Below are 6,446 nucleotides of genomic sequence, written 5' to 3'. Positions count from 1 at the left end.
AACCGTCTCTATATGTTGCCAACTTGTACTTCCCAAGCAGTACAGTGCTCTGCACACAGTAAGTGCTTAATAAATACGACTGAACGAATGAATTTAAGGTGCTCAGGAAGGGTCTTATGTGTGCACGTGTTCAGTATGGAGATGGATCAGTCCCTGAGGCCAAGAAGCCTTATTCAGTCATTCAATCGTATTTGTTGAGTGCTTACTGTGTGCAGAGCACTCTGTATTAAACGCTTGGAAAGTACAATTCGGCAACAAATGAAGACAATCCCTACCCAACAATGGGCTCACAGTCTAGATGGGGGGAGACAGACAACAAAACAAGTAGATAGGCATCAATAGCATCAAAATAGATAAACAGAATTATAGATATCATTGTTATATTATACAATATAATTGTATATCATATTGTGCATTGTATATTGTATATTATACAATACAACTATACAATATAACAGTATTCCCTGCCCACAATGAGCTTAAAATCCAGAAGGGGAGACACACATTACTAGAAATAAATACATTAAAGGTACAGACCCAAGTGCTGTGGGGCTGGGGAGGGGGATGAATAAAGGGAGCAAGTGAGAATGAGGCAGAAGGGAGAGGGAGAAGAAGAAAGGAACGCTTAGTCTGGGAAGGCCTCTTGGAGGAGATGATGTGCCTTCAGTAAGGATTTGAAGTGAAGGAGAGTCATTGTCTGTCAGATTTGAGGAGAGAGGACATTCCAGGCCAGAGGCAGGATGTGGGAGAGGGTTCAGTGGCAAGATGGAAAGATCAGCAGTCTGGCCAGGGATGTTAGCACAATCTTGTCCAAACAGTGATTTTTTTTTTAAAGAAGAACTTTGTCCCAGTGGCCCCAGGTCTGGGAAGCTGCCTTTTCCCTTGGGGCAGGGTGGTTTATCTAGTAGATAATTCTGACTCCACCACCTGCCTGCTGTGTGACCTTGGGAAAGTCACTTGACTTCTCTGTGCCTCAGTTACCTCATCTGTAAACAATGGGGCTTAAGGGCATAAGCTCAATGTGGGGCAGGGACTGAGTCCAACCTGATTATCTTGTACCTATCCCAGCATTTAGTACAGTGCCTGGCACATAGTAAGCCCTTAACAAGAGAAGCGCTTACTATGCTGTTTAGAGAAGCAGTGTGGCTTAGTGGGAAGAGCACGGGCTTGGGAGTTGGAGGTTGTGGGTTCTAATCCTGCCTCTGCCACTCATCTGCTGTGTTACACTGGGCAAGCCACTTAACTTCTCTGTACCTCAGTTACCTCATCTGTGAAATGGGGATTAAAACTGTGAGCCCCTCTGGAACAATTTAATTACCTTGTATCTACCCCAGTGCTTGTCACATAGTAAGCACTTAACAAATACTATTATTGTTATTAAGTACTATAATTATTTATTATTGTTAATAATAATTATTACTCTTCACCTATTTCTTTCCTACCTTTTAAAAATATTTTTATGGTATTTCTTAAAAGTTCTTACTATGTGCCAGGAACTGTAGTAAGTACTGGGGTAGATACAAGATAATAATAATAATGATGATGATGATAGTAATTGTGATATTTGTTAAGTTCTTACTATGAGAAGCCGCATTGTATAATGGATAGAGCACAGGGCTAGGAGTCAGGTCATGGGTTCTAATCCCACCTCTGCCACTTGTCTGCTATGTGATCTTGGGCTAGTCACTCCACTTCTCTGTGCCTCAGTCACTTCATCTGTAAAATGGGGATCGAGACTGTGATCCCCACATGGGACAGGGATGTGTCCAACTGATTAGCTTGTACCCACCCCAGCGCTTAGTAGAGTGCCTGGCACACAATAAGCACTTAACGAATATTATAATTATTATTTGAATTATGATTATGTGCCAGGCACTGTACTAACCTCTGGGATAGATACAAGATGATCAAGTTGGACACAGTCCCTGTCCCACAGAGGCTCACTGAGGCCCAGACTTGCCCAAGGTCACACGGGGCAGACATCTGGTGGAGCTGGAATTAGAACCAGGTCCTCAGACTCCCGGACACGTGCTCTTTCCACTAGCCATGTGGATTCTCCCTTCCCCTACCCACTGGAGGAAGAGGCAGCAGGACGGGAGGTAGGTAACTCAAGATCTGCCTGCCAGCCTTCACTGGTAGGGAGTAAGGGGGAGGGGTCCCTCTTTTCTCCAGCTTTCCTGTCCTCATCCTCCTTCACCCTGGCCAGCAGAATACTTGGAGCTCAACCTTGGCTTCTCTTCCAATAGAAATGAGGGGTTTCAACTCTTTCTTTGGTAGTAAGGTTCAGCAGTCACTGTTTATTTTTTTTAAATAGTATTTGTTAAGAGCTGACTAGATGTCAGACGCTGTACTAAGCCCTGGGGTAGATACAATTTTACAATTTTCTCAAGTGGGACATAGTCCCTGTCCCACATGGGGTTCACAGTCTTAATCCCATTTTATAGATGAGATAACTAAGGCACAGAGGAGGGAAGTGACTTGTCCAAGGTCACACAGCAGACAAGTGGAGGAGCCAGGATGAGAACCCAGGTCCTTCTGACTCTCAGGCCCGTGCTCTTTCCACTAGGCCATGACCCTATTACTTTTTGATTGCCCTATCCAGCCACCAGAAAGAAATGGCGGATGAAGAAAGAAGGTGGGGGTGTTTGTTTGGAGTTTTGTACCATAAATGATGCAATTAAATGGAGAGAATTGCTCGGAATCCATGTAAATAAGATAGGAGCAGCATCTGTGCTTGTTCTGTACGAATTGGCAAGGTTGATGAGGGTTAGGGTGGGACACGGTCACCACGACGATGTGACAAAGCATTTTGCATCCCCAAACTCGGCTACCAATTGCCAAGCCAGCAAAGCTGCCGGGAATCCGGTCTGTCGTCTCCTGACTCAATTTGGACTTTCCCCACATCCCTTGAGTTTGCCGATCAACCCACCTCGTGAATGAGAAAATCCTGCTTCGTTTAAGTTCCCGGTAAAAATGGTTCCTGGGAGCCAGTATCCTTCCCCGAAGTTGGCAGCAGTGAGGATTTCTCCAACTGGCTCTGTGACAGCATCTGACTTGGCCTAGAGCTATCCCTAATCCTGGCTCTGCCACTTCTCCGCTTCTCTCTGTGACCTTGGACAAGTCACTTCACTTCTCTGTGCCTCCGTTCCCTCATCTGTAAAATGGGGATTAAGACTGTGCGCCCCACATGGGACAACCTGATTCCCTTGTACCTACCCCAGCGCTTAGAACAGTGCTTCCTCCTTCTAGACTGTGAGCCTGTTGTTGGGTAGGGACCGTCTCTATATGTTGCCAACTTGTACTTCCCAAGCACTTAGTACACTGCTCTGCACACAGTAAGTGCTCAATAAATACAATTGAATGAATGAATGAATGAATGTAGTAAGCGCTTAACAAATGCCATCATTATTATTATCCCTTGTTCCTGCACCCCTTAGAGACTGGGAAAGACCAGTTGGAGAAGTTTTCTCTGAGAAGGATGGGGTGGGTGGGTGGGGGAAAGGTAATGTATCTTTAAGAAATAGTTGTCCTTTGATGAAACAGACAATAACCACTCTTTAGAGGTGGGCAAGACTTTGCATGAAAAAGATAAATCACCCCTCAAGTTGTAGAAAAGTTTTTAAAGCCTCTTAGATTCGAGTAGCACATAGAGGTAAAAGGGGAATTTGTTATTTTATCTCCTGCTGTGGGGACTTGGGCAAGTCACATAATTTCTCTGTGTCTCAGTTTCTTCATTTGTAAAATGGAGATTGAATACCTGTTCTCCTTCTTGCTTAGACTTGAGCCCCATGTGGGAAAGGGTCTGTATCTGATCTCATTATTTTTTGTCTACCCCAAGGGTAAGTATACTGTTTGGCACATAGTTAGCACTTAACAAATACCACATTTAGTAAGTTAAATAATGAACGATTAAGGAGGTAGTATGGCCTAGTGGAAAAGCAAGGTCTTTGGAGAAGCAGCATGGCTTAGTGGAATGAGCCTGGGCTTGGGAGTCAGAGGTTGTGGTTCTAATTCCGACTCTGCCACTAATCTGCTGTGTGACCTTGGGCAAGCCACTTCACTTCTCTGAGCCTCAGTTACCTCATCTGTAAAATGGAGATTAAGACTGTGAGCCCCATGTGGGACAACCTGATTACCTTGTATCTATCCCAGTGCTTGACCAGTGCTTGGCACATAGTAAGTGCTTAACAAATACCATAAATATTATTATTATTATTACTGGAAAGAGCATGGGCCTGGGAGTCAGGGGACCAGGGTTCTAAACCCAGCTCTGCCACTTGCCTGTTTTATAGCCATGGGCAAGTTATTTAAACTTCTCTGTGCCTCAGTTTCCTCATCTGTAAAATGGAGATAAAATACCTGTCCTCTCTCCCCGTTAAACCCTGTGGGCCCCATATGGAACAGGGGCTTTTCAGGTATTAAACTCTGGGGTAGAAACAAGATAATCATGGTGGATACAGTCCTTACCTCAAATGGGGTTTACAGTCTAAGTAGGAAGGAGTAGCATTTAATCCCCATGTCACAGGTGAGGAATCCAAGGCACAGAGAAATTAAGTGACTTGCCCAAGGTCAGTCAATCAATCATATCTAATGAGTGCTTACTGAATGCAGAACACTGTACTAAAGGTCACAGAGCGGACAAGTGGTTGGAACCAGGATTCAAAACCAGATCCTCTGACTCCCAGCACCGTGTTCTTTTTACTAGTCGGCCTTGCTTTTTGAAACAAAACCTCAGTTTCCTCTCATCTGATAGCAGCATCACTGTTGGAGGCTCAACTGCTCAAACGATACCAGCCGCAAGATGGTCCTCTGCACACAGTAAGCACTCAATAAATATGACCGAATGAATGAAACAGAAACACAGTTGCGTCCTCATACTGGAAACTCACAGGAGCTCATGAAATGCATATGCAAACACATTTCCCTCTCTCTTTGCTTTATTGAGGCTGACACTGAATTTCTAAGGATACTGAATTGAGGAGAAGTGACCTGCATTTTGGTTTCAGGAATCCAGTATTAATGAGTTTTGGGGTTTTTTTTCTGTCGTCGGCTCATTTTGAAGTGTGCCAAATTCACGAGCTCTGTGTGTCATTTCAGGCTGCCTCCCTTATGGAGATGGGGCAGGCTTGAAGATTTATTTGCTGTGTAGCTCCTTTTTTTTTCCCACCAGCTTGGTATGCAGAACTGAGAGGGATCTTTTCAGTCAAGTTATGTGAATGAACTAACAACGACCCAGTCTTCTCAATGGTATTGCTGAGACCAATATTCTTCGGGGAAATGTTTAGAGGGAGGAAGCTGAGATCCAGGAGACTGGCATAAATTCCCCTTTCCTTTTGCCCCAGTCAGTTAATCCTTCCCAGAGTTGTCAACACGTTCGCCGGCTTAAAACGTGTTCCTTCAGAAAGATGTCAGGACCTCCCTTTTGTTCCAAATTCTCTGTCCCCTCTTTCTGTCCCTGCTTTCCAAAAGAAGAAACTAAAGAATCTGTTGAAGGACTTTGAGTATTCTCGGGGAATTTCCTTATCTGTCTCTCTTTGCCACTTTGTCTGTGGGGCAAGTCATTTCAGCCAATGGGAAGGGGAAGATCGTTTGAAACAGATAAAAGCCATTGATTTCAATGACTGATTCACACCTGTTTTCTCTTCTGGGTTGCCTGAGAGGTGAAATGAAGACTGGTCAGAGCCAACTGATTTTACCTGTTTGCTGTTTGGGGCAATGGTGAGCTCACTCTGAATTTGGATGACGAATGCAGGTTCTGGTGGGAATTTACTACACTTTAGAAGACTTTCCACCATTTACATCCTCTACAGAGTAAATTTTACCTCCGAGATCTGCTTTCTGCAGGTTATATTGAGAACTCTGCTTGGAGTGATTTCTTCCAACTCCACCCTTCACATCTAGGTATGTATTTGAACCCAGAATTAATGGGATTACAATTAGGAACTGAGTTAAAAAGAAGCCAGGGTGGTGTTGGGAGTTAGGATGTGGGGAAATAATAATAATGGTATTTGTTAAGTGCTTACTATGTGCCAAGCACTGTCCTAAGCACAGAGAAGTTGTGATGTGCACAGAGAAGTTAAATTATAATCCCAGCTCCTCCACTTCTCTGCTGTGTGACCTTGGTCAAGTCACTTAATTTCTCTGTGCCTCAGTTAACTCATCTGTAAAATGGGGATTAAAACTGAGAGCCCCTCATGGGAAACTTGATTACCTTGTATGTACCCCAGTGCTTAGAACAGTGCTTGGCACATAGTAAGTGCTTAACAAATACCTAATCATTATTATCATTACTTATTAAGCGCTTACTATGTGTCAGGCACTGTACTAAGCCCTGAAGGTAGGCACAAGATAGCTGGATTTAGTACAGTCCCTGTCCCATGTGGAGCTCACAAACTCAATCCCCATTTTACAGATGTGAGAACAAAGGCCCAGATACGTAAAGGGAC

General features: G+C 44.0%; 1 protein-coding gene across 1 annotated transcript in view; it reads left to right on the top strand.

Moving 5' to 3' along the window:
- Positions 1-5,725: 5,725 nt before the first annotated feature.
- The window catches only part of SLC13A5 (solute carrier family 13 member 5), a 29,858-nt gene continuing 29,137 nt past the window's right edge, over positions 5,726-6,446 (top strand). Inside the window, 1 exon segment of the mRNA XM_038759382.1 lies at positions 5,726-5,901. The gene's annotated coding sequence lies outside the window, so the exon portion shown is untranslated.

Source organism: Tachyglossus aculeatus, chromosome 17 (assembly GCF_015852505.1).
Source record: "Tachyglossus aculeatus isolate mTacAcu1 chromosome 17, mTacAcu1.pri, whole genome shotgun sequence".
In the NCBI taxonomy this organism is placed as follows: domain Eukaryota; kingdom Metazoa; phylum Chordata; class Mammalia; order Monotremata; family Tachyglossidae; genus Tachyglossus; species Tachyglossus aculeatus.
The sequence above is the reverse complement of the archived record's forward strand: the minus strand, read 5'-3'. Positions and strand labels throughout refer to the sequence as shown.